Raw genomic sequence first — 13,245 nt, forward strand, 5'->3', positions numbered from 1 at the left:
TTAGTTTAACTCATAACTGGTGTCTATAATATCTGCAATCTACCAGTCACAGTCATAAATGCCACAAACATCCCCCTTCTCAGGTTGTGAATCTGAATATTATCTTGCTGTTTCTGAGATGTTGGCCGAATAAATGAAATTTCTTCTTTCTTGCTCTTTAAAGTGCTTGCAATATGAGTTCACCCATCACTTTGAATCCAAAACTGTGTCTTCTGAATCCATTTCACAGGAGTAGTTTGTTTGGACCATTCTTCTTTTTTCTGCTCAAATAATTCTTCAATTTCCCCTTTGGAAAAAGAACGAGGGCTGTGAATGTGTAAAATTTCACGACTCCTGTAAAAGTCCTCAGAATTCTGAATCACAGCTGTATTTGGTCTGGAAAGATTATGTTTTGTTGTATGGTGTCTTCCAGGCCAAGTTTCACACAAAATTTAATGCAGATGCATTGTTCTTCTAACTCAGCAATCTCAAAATTTTCAAACTGTGTGGTGCAATGTTCTACAGGATCGAACAATTACTAACAGACATGCAACAATGAAACTTCTGGCAGCTACACATTCCTGGGAGTCTCCTTGACGAACCTGATGTCTCCATGTGGGATCATAAATTCTTTTTATGACTAAAAAAAGTACTAAGTGTTATTTATATAGGAATACATGTGTAAAGCTGCCTCCAGCTGGGTCAGGTTATCAATGGTGGAATGAAAGCCCTGAATCCCCAATAAGTGCAGCCAAAGAGCTACCTAGTTTGAAGAGCTGCGCCAAGAAAGAGTTCACCATTTGCACTACGGCCCTTTCTACGCATGTTTCGTGCAACACTAAGAAAGTTGCCACTCTCCTTTATGTGGCTGAACATTTTATGTGAGCCATGGGTGGGCAACTAGCTTGAATGGTTTCAATCCAGCACACGAAAGAATTTCCTGGGCTTTGTGATCACACTGTAGTCTGTCCAGGACACATTTTCGCATATTTGCACACTCAGTTGCCAAAATTGTTTTTTGATAAATATTTAAAAAATGTCTGTTAATAGTGTTTACGGATATCAACACACTCAACTGCAAACATTTGAACGACTGCCTTATGGCCAAAAATTGCAAAATTATTCATAACTGCTTGTTGACAGGAATTGTATATCTCATCCCCATATTTTATGTTCTGTTCCTTCTAGTATTAACAGCAAATAGTTCTTGTGCGTTTTGGACATATCAGAAAACTCCAAGCATTGACACTGAAAGTAATTTGTAATGAATTACAGTATATGTACGTCAACAAGAGAAAAAAATTTCCGAGATTTTTCCCCGACTTCCAAGTTAAAAATACACTTTTTCTCCAGTGAAAATACACTTTTTCCATGTTAAGTGACAGCATACTTTCCATCAGAACTGTAAAACAAAAGTGATCCTTTGAATGTTTAAGGCTTTGTACACCGTTGTAGAACTTTCAAGCACTTTAGAAAACGAAACTTGAAAAAAAAAAAAGTATGTTCTGGAAAGATCTTTGATGTGCAGCCACATTTACACTGCATATTTTCATATTACAAAAATGTAACTTCAAATTCTACCAAATGCAGCATGCTAGTTTCCAAAGCACTGAAGTTGAGATTGTGATGTGCTTTTGTGAGCCAAACATAGCTCATGTTATGTGATCTCATCAGCTGATGACAACAGTTATTCAGAGCATGGGACACATGATGTCATCAGCCAGTAGCAATATCACTGTTAAGTAGCACAAACACACAAACTGGAAAAGTTAATGGTTTAAATTATTGCACGTAGTGTAGCTACAGCAAAATCTAAACTTTCACGAAGTATAGTGCTTGTTTTTGTGTGTGTTACACTTTTAAGATTACATCACACAAATGTGCAAGTAAAATTTTAAATAATGACATAAATGTCTAGTCTACTGGGCTTCAAATTCTTCTAACTGGTTGGTCCTCAAAGTGTTAAGTTTTAAGTGAGAGTCAAATGCTCTGTGAATCAAGAAATCCTTCTAATCTTGTCACAAGTAACAGAATTCTTCTTGCGCAAAGAAAAAAATTACTCTGAAAGTATCACTTTTGAAACCAATATTCACAATATTTTCCCATGACCTGTTAGAAATAGGTTCATTTCAGCAATTGCCAGAGAGCACCAGAAAACAGAGATTACTGTGCATGGGTGAGTACGATGACATAGGAAGCCAGTATGTTCATACATACAAAGCATTTAGAGATCTTACATTACAAGGCGATTAATGCATGAATGCCAAAAACATGGAAATAAAATAAAATCAGAAATCTGAAACCAATAACATATTTCAGCCTTCCATAATTATGTCAATGTATTTTGATTCACTTGATAGCTCTGCGCCACAGAAATCTGTTTTGTTTTTATTTGACATGAGAGCTTGAAATGAAGAGGAAACAGCAAAATCATGTAACGTAAACACAGCTCACTTGGTGGCTACCCGCTCCCCACTACAACCCAGACTGTTCTTCACAAGCGCGAGTTGACATCTTGGGCACCAGAAAATTTTTTCTGGATAAGCACCCGGCTGCTCAATGCGACTGAAGTGCACATGCACATGAACCCACTGGAAACAGCTGCAATGAACCTAATGTAAACTATTGTGACGTGACCTCATTGGAAGTGGTTTGTTATTATTAAGTATTGTACAGTCTTTGTCGTAAAGCCTTTGACACAGTTCTCTGTTTGTGCACTGTGTTTTGTGGTTGTAAATGGAGCATTTCCTTTGCAACTTAGGTTTTTCCCCCTTGGTTATATTTTATTGCTGCAATATTATTCTGCAATACTGGGAAACAGTAATATTCTTTCTTAGAGTATCAGTTCTTATCAATCAAAATTTTAAAAAAAACAAAAATGAAAATACTGAAAAATTCCAGAAATTCTAAAAGATTCCCAGTTTTTTCCCGGTCTTCATCCAGATGAAAAAATTCCCAGGTTCTTCTCCAATCTTCCGAGATATACACCCTCAATTAGTTGCAATCTGTTGTTTTTAAAGAAGTTTATTTTTTCAGTATGAAACTTCGTGCCAGATTAAAACTGTATGCCGTACCTCTGCCTTTAGCGGGCAAGTGCTCTACCAACTGAGCTACCCAAGCACAACTCATGCCCCATCCTCACAGCTTTACTTCTGCCGGTACCCCTCGTCTCCTACTTTCCAAACTTTACAGAAGCTCTCCTGCGCAATACGACATTTCAAGATACCTGGCAGAAGATCAGAAGTTTACTTTTATTTATGTGTCATGCGCATTTTACTTTACTAATAGTATGGCAGTGCACCCATGCAGTCCACCACCGAAGTGTTTTGTCTTCCCTCAGCTTTCCAAGAGACAAAGGAAAATTGGGACACATATGTGCAACACCTGCTGCAGTATTTCAGGTAGAGGATCAAACATTGCAAATAGATTTTTTTTAGTCATGGCCTGAATATGAAACATTTCATTCGCTTCGAAAACTTGCCCCACTGAAAGACCCATCAGTGTTGTCATTTTCTGTAATGTGTGCCTTGCTTAGTGCTTATTATCTTAAGCAAATCCACCTATATGATTGTTTCACCTATGGAGTTCCACCAGCAGCAAAAGAAACAAGCACAATTCTATTAAGCATGGGTAGCTAACCTCCAAGGGCTAAGTAGGAAGTGTAAATTTCATGTGTGCTGACTGTCAACACTACTAAGACCCTGATTTGTAATGTCATTGTTCATTCTGCCTTTAACAGAGTGGTCCATCAGGAGACATTGTGTTTAGAAGATCCAATGGTAGTGGAGGTTTTAGCTATCATTATGGCTCTTGCAATGTCACAAGCTGTGTCTGAATGGTTTGCAGATGTCATGGATGAAGTGTCAGAGTGCTCATTTGCACAACATCGACAGCATTAATTATCCTCCATTTGTCCCCCTAAATCATTTAGTTTCCAATCGGATGTTGCTGTTTGCTGCTGTCATTTGCCATTGTGTCCTGGCGGTTTCTGTGAATACTAGCAGCACCCTGCCCACACAGGTATGCTGTGTGCTTACTGTAAACAAGGCCACGTGGCCACGGGCCACTGTAGCTATCCCTTTGGGGGCTGAGCCTCGGACATGGGTGTAGAGTTCACAGAATTGCATAGTGTTACACCATTCCATGGCCATGAGATCAGTGTCACCAGCGGTATTTACATTATGCTCTTGATTTAGCAACAACTGCTCCATTTCCCGGTCAACACTGGGGCCTCTGTGTCCCTCATGAACATCGAAAAATATCAAGTGGTTGACCAGCTCTCTCCTCCACAAATTGTCATTTGGTCAGTTATGGAAATCAGACCATTCCTGTTCAAGGGCAGTTCATGATCAAAATTGTGTATCAACTTGTAAGGAAGGTGGTCACATTTCTGGCAGTACACTGTGTGATGTTGATTAACATTTTCAGTCTTTATGCATTCATGGTGTTCGTAACAAGATTATCATATCTTTAATTTGAAACCAAACTCTATTCTGATCCAGGAACTGTATTATCTCTGGTGCGAGATTGATCCCCCGATTTTGTTAGGTTTGGAGGTGGTAAAGGGTTTCCAAGCACACATCACCCTCAGCGTGTTCAGCAACAAGATGGTCCACTATTTTTTTGGCCACAGTTGTGTGTGTGTGTGTGTGTGTGTGTGTGTGTGTGTGTGTGTGTGTGTGTGTGTGTGTGTGTGCGTGTGTGCGTGCGCGCGCACACGTGCGCGTGTGTGTATGTGTGTCTACGCTGACAAAGGCCTTAATGGCCGAAAGCTATGAGTGTGTGAATCTTTTTATTGTGCCTATCATGACTCGGCATCTCTGCTATATGGCGAGTAGCAACTTTCCCTCTCTGGTATTGTTACATTCCATGCTAGATTTTCCATTGTTTGACATGCATAAATATGATTGATGCATGAACAGAACTATAAACTCACCATTAATAATTCATTTGCTTTCCGAGCTCCCTATATATTTTCCAAAATATTACATGCATAAATATGATTGATGCATGAATAGAACTGTAAACTCACCATGTTTGCATTTGCACTCTAAAAATGTTTTAGGAGGTCCTCTCTGGTCACACAATACATGTCCAATCAATGGTCAAGTTTGTTCCATACCTTTACCTAATGTAACAATGTCCTGTAAATGGTCATCACAGCAGCACTGATGTGTTGTTGGCAGTGATGCTATGTCCTCAATGAACTCGCAAATGAAAAAGTTTTGAGGCATTAAATACCTGGGGGCCAAGGGAACATACTATGTTATTTTCACCACTATGCCCAATAAAGTGATGCGACAGTTCATCATTTAGGTAGTGACGAACATTGACGCTCCAATGTGGCTGTTGCCTCATCTTGTTGGAATATGAAATACTCGAAATGAACAGTCAGTTGTGGAAACAACCAAAATTGTAATATCTCAAGGTAAGAGGAACCTTTCACAGCCTCCTCACTGTAGCTTCATCTGTGACACTGCAAAGCAAACATTGGCCTTCAGCAAATCTTGTTCATGTGGCCCAATTTCATGAGGATTTTGAGTAATCCACACTCTCACATTACAGTGATCAATCTTTCCAGATAAATGGAAGGTTGCTTCATAGATTAATATGAGCCTGGAGCCAAAAATGTTTATCCTCAAGTGTTTTCTGCATTGTGATTCAAAATTGAAGTCATCTGCCATAATGTTACGGTTCTGATTGTTGCATGAGCTGCAGACAGTATGGTTTGAAATGAAACTGCTGTCACAAAATCTTCCGCACAGTTGGCTTCAGTGTTCCAAGCTTTAGGCTTGTGCAGAGAATTCATTTTTTGAACTACATAGAAACTTTCCCTCACCCTCTCCCCAGCAACACTTGGTACACCACATCAAACAGTATTTTTCTGTTTACTGGGACAGCCTGTGGCCCTAAATTGCCAATACCAACACAAAATTCTCTGTTTAAATTACAGTTCTTTTCAATATATCATCCTCAATGCATAATGCACTGTTGCAACAGATAAATACCTCACATATTCCAGTAAACAAAAACTTTTTTCTTGCTTTGTTGCCATTTTGTCATGGCTTGTACACATAATGCCAACTGGTGATCAAAGTGCAAACTTGGTGAATTACAGCTCTACTCAAGCATCAATCATATTTGCACATGCAATACTTTGGAAAAGTCAGACTTTGAAAATAGACATCCATTTAGAGCAGTCCTGTATAATTGAGTGATAATGTCTCTCAAACATAAATTCTTCACACTTCTAAAATAAGAAGACATTCTCACAAGCAATGAACATTATTTTACAATTTGTCTATGGCCTTTCAAACTATGCACCTATAGTTAGAATTACTACTGAATCTGAGGAAGGGCTGTTCACTCCTAATGACAGTTTGCCTTAAGTCATTCTCCACATCTTGCTTTGGTGTTGGCACATATTATTTTAAAGACATTTGTGTAGTGTATGCACAGCTGCCTGCTGCATGTTTCAGTTACCACCATTATGTATAGCTTTTGCAGGCCAGGTATGACCCCTGCCTCACTGTTGCATTTGTCTGTATAAAGAAGAGGCAATACTGAGTACAGCTGCTAACAAGTGCCAGTGTATCAGGGCGCACCAGATTTGACACTGAGTTGTGCAAGTTGCAGCACACAGTGCTGCAGTCACAGGCACTAATTTACGTCAGCACGGCCACGTGTTCATGTGATAATGTGCAATGCATCCTTAGGTTAACACTGCTGCTCCTGCTGACAGCAAGGTGCTGCAATGCCCTCATCTTGATCCACGTCCGATGCTGCTCAGCCACTCTGCTTCACAGTATTTGCTGTGAATGCCCACAAGCTCATTGCCATGCGAAACAGTGTCATTACAGCATCTTTCTCCTCACCAGTCTACTTCCTACGAGCCTCCAGCCTTGTAGGACCCTGTACTCACTGCACCTGCTGCTTGTCTAGACAATGCCTAGTTCATAGTCTCATGGAACTGTGTCATTATTAATATTCCCAGCTCCTCAAGGTACTGTTGTTCTTAATTTGTGTAGATATTCAGAAGATGTACTTAGTTTGGTTCTTGTAATAAACAGTTGTTATCAAAAAGTTTATGTCTTTCTTCTGCAAGCCTCACTCCTCAGTAAGAGGATATTTGAATTGGTACTATCCATGTGATCTGAGGTGTTAAGACAAGATGTCTGCCATACAAAATACGTAATGGACCACTGTAACAGAGGTCACTGAAGGTTACATAGAACATGCAATACTTGTGATGTAGATCAGCCCCAGCTCCAAGGACAAGGTTCGCCACACTTCTATCAGGATATGACTGGTATACGACTTGGTCTGCTGAATTCTTCTGTTCCAAGAGAGAAGTTCCAACGGATGAAAGTATTGGATTTCAGCCTTCACTTAATCAGTGAAATCGCGGGTACATTCCTTGGATTTATGTTCATTTAGATTTCTGTGTGTGTGGACATGTGAAGGTAACTTTGCATGTGGTGAACATAAGAAACTTTGCATGTTTCAGGGACTGGATTGTTGACACTCATGCTCACATCCTGGTGCATGTGTTAATTGTGGTACATGTGTTCATTGAAGTACATGATGGAAGGATGAAGTCGATACTAACAACATTATCATGTACTGGACAACGCACTGAGCTCACACTCTGGTACAAGTGTTCATTTAAGTACATGAGGAATGGATGAAACAGATAACAACATTACAATGTGTTGGACAGCACATTGAGCACATGGTATAGCTTTTATGTGTTATCACCAGAATTTGCCCTGTTCCATATAAAATGCAATAAACTTGAGAATGAATAAGCTATGCTCAAATGAAAGAAACCTTTTTCTCATGCCTTTTTGCTTGATATGCCCCATGAAGCTTTCTCCACTGGCTCATTTCATTTAAAATCACCCAAAATAACGGAATCTCATTGCCATCATGTCACAGATATTTGTGAAAATTTGGTGTAATTTCTTACATAAATAGAAAGTGATAAAATATTTTTTTTAAATTTTTTAGATTGGAACTGTAGTCAGAGGGCCATTTTGTAATGTCTAGCATTTTCTCCATCTGGCATCAGTACGAAAGGTAGGTTGAAAGTTTTTAACTACTATAACTTCCTCATTTATAAATCAATTTTATTCAATTTGACGTAATTAGAAAGATAAAAGGACAAACTACATCACTAAACTATAAAAATGCTGCAACTATGCATATAAACATGTTCAAATCTGTAATTGAACTCATTTTTCAAAAAAAATTTACAAACTTCATGAATTTTTTTCAGCAAAATCACAAGTTTCACCATTTTAAAATTTATCACAAAGAATTCCTATTGTCATACTTTTCAGTGTTTGTTCTATTTAATCATTTAAAACAGAAAGAACATAAATAATAATATACACATTTCAATTTGTGACTCTTACCTAGTGGTCACAAATGATGATCAGTTCTCATGAAACACATTCATAAAATTCTAAAAAGCACTCATTCTTAAAACAAGTTTTCAAGGGACAATATTATGTCTGATTCAAAAGTATATAAACAACCAGTACTCATGCTTGCACTAGGAGCAGGCAAAGTTATTAAAATGTTTTTATAAGGTATCCAGCAAACATTAGTGTGAGGTGGCCATGAATAACTTGAGGAAGGGCCACTTGGACTCATGAACTTGACTTATGCATCTCTGTGTTCTTCACTTTTCTCTAGAACTTTTCCAAGCTACCGCTGGTTATTGTAGATAGCTGCGACAAATGTTTATTCTTTAATTGTGTTAGAGGCAGTGTTTAGAATTCCAAAAGGAACTGTAATGAATTTAGTAGATGATAAAACACGTTTTATCAGGAACTTGTTTTCATTCAGTGGTTTGAAAAAATGTTTCACTTTTTGTAACATGTATGTGAACTTTGTTATCTCCTCTGTTGTAACATAAAACTTTTCCATTCCTGGAACATGAATTCTGGCACATGTAAACAGATCTTTTGGACTTAACATGTGACTGTCATATGGATGCTGTAAACTTGCTCTTGTTGCTAAACATTTAATAGTACCACCAACTCCATCATATGGATTTTTGCCATGATTAGTGACAAAAAATTCCATTCTGCAGTTACTCAATGGTCTTGCTTGTGATGGCATACATTTAAAACGTTCTTAAAGTTTTTTGAACTGCCATCACTGAAGTACATAACATGCTGGATGTGTGGTAATTGTTCCAATACATAAGTGAGAGCAGTTTCTGGAAAACATAGAATGTGTTGGAACCGTGCTGCAAACAGTCACTTATACAACACGATGACATTGACTTAATGCAATCATATGTTTTAAAGTATGAAGGGTGACTTGAATGTTCCACCAGTGAAATCCTTGTGCAGCATCCTGAAGCAAACAGGTACAGTTGTCTGCAAAATCCACTATGAAGATAAATATAGTATCAGGGAGAGTTTCTTTGCTTGATTTGAAGTAGTGAATTGGAGATATTGATCCACAATAATTTTGTGTTAAGTTTTGAAGTTTTTGCATGAGATACTTAACAAATTCATCAGTCATCTTCATTAATGTCTCCAGCATAAGTCGATCTGTTTGCATCCATTGTTTGAATACAACATTGTCACAATCTTGTAAGGACTCCAGCTTCATTAAAAAACTGCACAGATCTTGTTCGTCAGGACACTGAGAACAGCAATGCAGAATGCACTCCTCGTTTTCCAGAATGCACACAAGTTTCCGTAGAAGTTCAGTGTATGGTTCTTTCACATGTGCAGCATGCATTAACAGTTTTACGTTTGAATACACATACATTATGCATTCCACGACTGTTTACAGTACCACATTCTTTTGGCCTAAGTCCACAAAATTTAGTAAAAGCAATTTTATCTTCAGGGTATTTATCTCTGAAAGCTAAGTATACATCATTCAGATCATTTTCTGAAGGGACAGACAAGCATTTTTTAATTAGCAGAAATGCGACTCATATCACCTTCACAGTAAATATTCTGGACATGTTTTTCCATATCCTTACCTATTCTGTTTCCCACTTTATAACTCCCTTTTGACAAAATACCATCTTCTTTTAGCATTACCCTCGACTGCTTTACCATGTATTTGGTAGTGTTAAAAACCATCTCGATTTTTTCTTTACTCCATGAAGCTGGTGCTACGGCAAGTATTTGTAATTTTTCTTTAACAGAACTTCTGCTGAATCTCTCTTTACGTTTTAGCATTAAAATATTAAAGTCTGTACATTCAGCACTGCCAGTTTCTTCAGACACATTTTTCACTGGAACATGGAGCATTTCTGACACTGTTTGCTGGAATTTTAAAGCTAAGTGACGAGACTTGGATCGAATGTATTCTGGACGCCTGTCTTGTGCTCTCTTGGTAAACTTAAATGGTGAAATTTCAAGTAATTCACAACTTTCATTAAGTTTTTGAAGAGTTATAGATGGGTCTGGTGTGTATTCTTGATCTTCAACTTCACATTCATCCATCCCTGGAAGGTTACCCCCATAGGGGATAAAATGTCCTTACGGCATGTTATGCACAGATCGGTACCTGGGATACGTCCAAGGGTTTTATATTTCCTTGCCATGGTTAAAGAAATAGGTTTCAAAGATTTCTTAGCAGTCTTCTTACCATGCTTCTTAAAAGGGTCACAGCAAATTCTTTGTCTGTCTTCAAATGTTCCCAACCAGAGCCTTTAGTGAGAAGAACAAACACTCAATACTTTCACAGGTGCTTCTTAGCTTCAATAATTCAATATCAGCTTGATTCAGGCTTGACATATCTATTAAATCAAGCTCATCACTGCTACTACTTTTCTTCTGACACGCAACTATTGACACAAAACCTAAAACACATTTGTTTTCCATTGTGATTTTTAAACAACTTTGTATGTTGCAGAAAAGAACTGGATGGTCTGAAACTTAACTTTCTTTTCTAATTAGTCAAGAATGTACTATGAAGAATATGTAAGGGGGAAATGAAACAGTTAATGACCACTTTGTTAAGTGATCTCTAATATTCATATTATGGAACCAGACGGAATGGCTGCTTATGTAAGAAGCACAAAATCAAGACAAAAAAGTCCTTCAGATATATAAAGTGCACAGACACACAGCCTGTGTTGCATGTGAGTGTTGCTGCTAGACTGAATTTTTCATCGTTGTTTCATGTACTGTTGATTAGCTATTTGAAGCAAGTAATTATTACAGCATTATTGAAAAAGTACAAGATCTAACAATAGAGGACAAACATCCTTTTGATTTTCTTTATGTTGAAAAGTATGGCAGTAGGAATTATTTGAAACTACAATTCAGATGATGAAACTTGTGATTCTGTTGAAAAAAAATTCCTGAAATTTGCAAAAAAAAATTGGTGAGAAATTACATTAATTACAAATTTTCAAACATTTGTTGCTTAGATACAGCACTTCAATAATTTTTATATTATAGCTCTATTCTTTTACTTTCCAATGACACCAAGTTGAATAAAATTAATTCATAAATAAAAAGCTATAGTGGTTGCAGACTTAGTCAGGCACTTCATTTCTCAACACCAGTTGGTAGAAGGGGCCCACATTTACAAATGGTCTCCTAATTACAAATTTGGTAAAAAATTTCCAGAAAAAAATATTTTAACCCTAACACATTATGTACATTCTTACACCAAATTTTCAGATAAATCTGTGACATAGGGGCAATGGCCACTGGGTGATTTCACATGAAATTACCCCAATTGAAAATTACAATTTGCATCCATGATGGTAGTTTCCGCAATGTCAGCCTTGTTGGTAACACAACCTCACAGGTTTCTCCTGCCTAATACTACCTGAATTTAAATTTCTGTCTATCCATCTGTTCTGGTTTAGATAGGTGCTTCTACACCTATGAAACACCCTGTAAAATTGTGTCATTAACAGATAAATACGCATTACTAATAAGGAACAGCCTGCTCTTTCTTAGAATTAAATGTTATTTTCTTTATGCAAATTTGTTTACTTGGTAAAGGTGCAATTAATACATGAATTAAATGTAAATAATGAAAAATTTTTGTACAGTAAGATGCTACAATAAATTAAAAAAAAATATTTCCAATAAATTGTGTCTATACTTTAGAAAACTGATATACAGGGTGGTCCACTGATAGTGATTGGGGCCAAATATCTCATGAAATAAGCATCAAATGAAAAAACTACAATGAAGGAAACTCATATAGCTTGAAGGGGGAAACCAGATGGCGCTATGGTTGGCCCGCTAGATGGCGTTGCCATAGGTCAAACGGATATCAACTGCCTTTTTTTAAATAAGAACCCCCATTTTTTATTACATATTCGTGTAGTATGTAAAGAAATGTGAATGTTTTAGTTGGACCACTTTTATTGGTTTGTGATAGATGGCCCTGTAATAGTCACAAACGTATAAGTACATGGTATCATGTAACATTCCACCAGTGCGGACGGTATTTGCTTCATGATACATTATCCGTGTTAAAATGGACCATGATCAAAATGCCCAATGGGCGTGTGCTATGTATACTGCTCAGTATCCTGGATGACATCATCCAAGAGTCTGGACCGTTCACCGGATAGTTACGGTATTTAAGGAAACAGGAAGTGTTCAGCCACATGTGAAACATCAACCATGACCTGCAACAAATGATTATGCCGAAGTAGGTGTTTTAGCTGCTGTCGCAGCTAATCCGCACATCAGTAGCAGACAAATTGCGCGAGAATCGGGAATATCAAAAACGTTGGTGTTGAGAATACTACATCAACATCGATTGCACCTGTACCATATTTTGATGCACCTGGAATTGCAGGGCGACGACTTTGAACGTCGTCTACAGTTCTGCCACTGGGCACAAGAGAAATTACGTGACGATAACAGACTTTTTGCATGCGTTCTATTTAGCGACAAAGTGTCATTCACCAACAGCGATAACGTAAACCGGCATAATATGCACTATTGGGCAACAGGAACTCCACGATGGTTGCGACAAATGGGACATCAGTGACCTTGGCGGGTTAATGTATGGTGCAGCATTATGGGAGGAGGGATAACTGGCCCCCATTTTATCAATGGCAATCTAAATTGTGCAATGTATGCTGATTTCCTAATTAATGTTCTGCCGATGTCACTACAAGATGTTTCACTGCATGACAGAATGCTGATGTACTTCCAACATGATGGATGTCCAGCACATAGCTCGCGTGCGGTTGAAGCGGCATTGATTAGCATATTTCATGACAGGTGGATTTGTCGTCGAAGCACCATA

General features: G+C 37.9%; 1 protein-coding gene across 1 annotated transcript in view; it reads right to left on the reverse strand.

Moving 5' to 3' along the window:
- The window catches only part of LOC126336288 (Down syndrome cell adhesion molecule-like protein Dscam2), a 387,422-nt gene that overhangs the window by 295,538 nt on the left and 78,639 nt on the right, over positions 1 to 13,245 (reverse strand). The window lies entirely within an intron of this gene.

Source organism: Schistocerca gregaria, chromosome 2, assembly GCF_023897955.1.
Source record: "Schistocerca gregaria isolate iqSchGreg1 chromosome 2, iqSchGreg1.2, whole genome shotgun sequence".
NCBI lineage: Eukaryota > Metazoa > Arthropoda > Insecta > Orthoptera > Acrididae > Schistocerca > Schistocerca gregaria.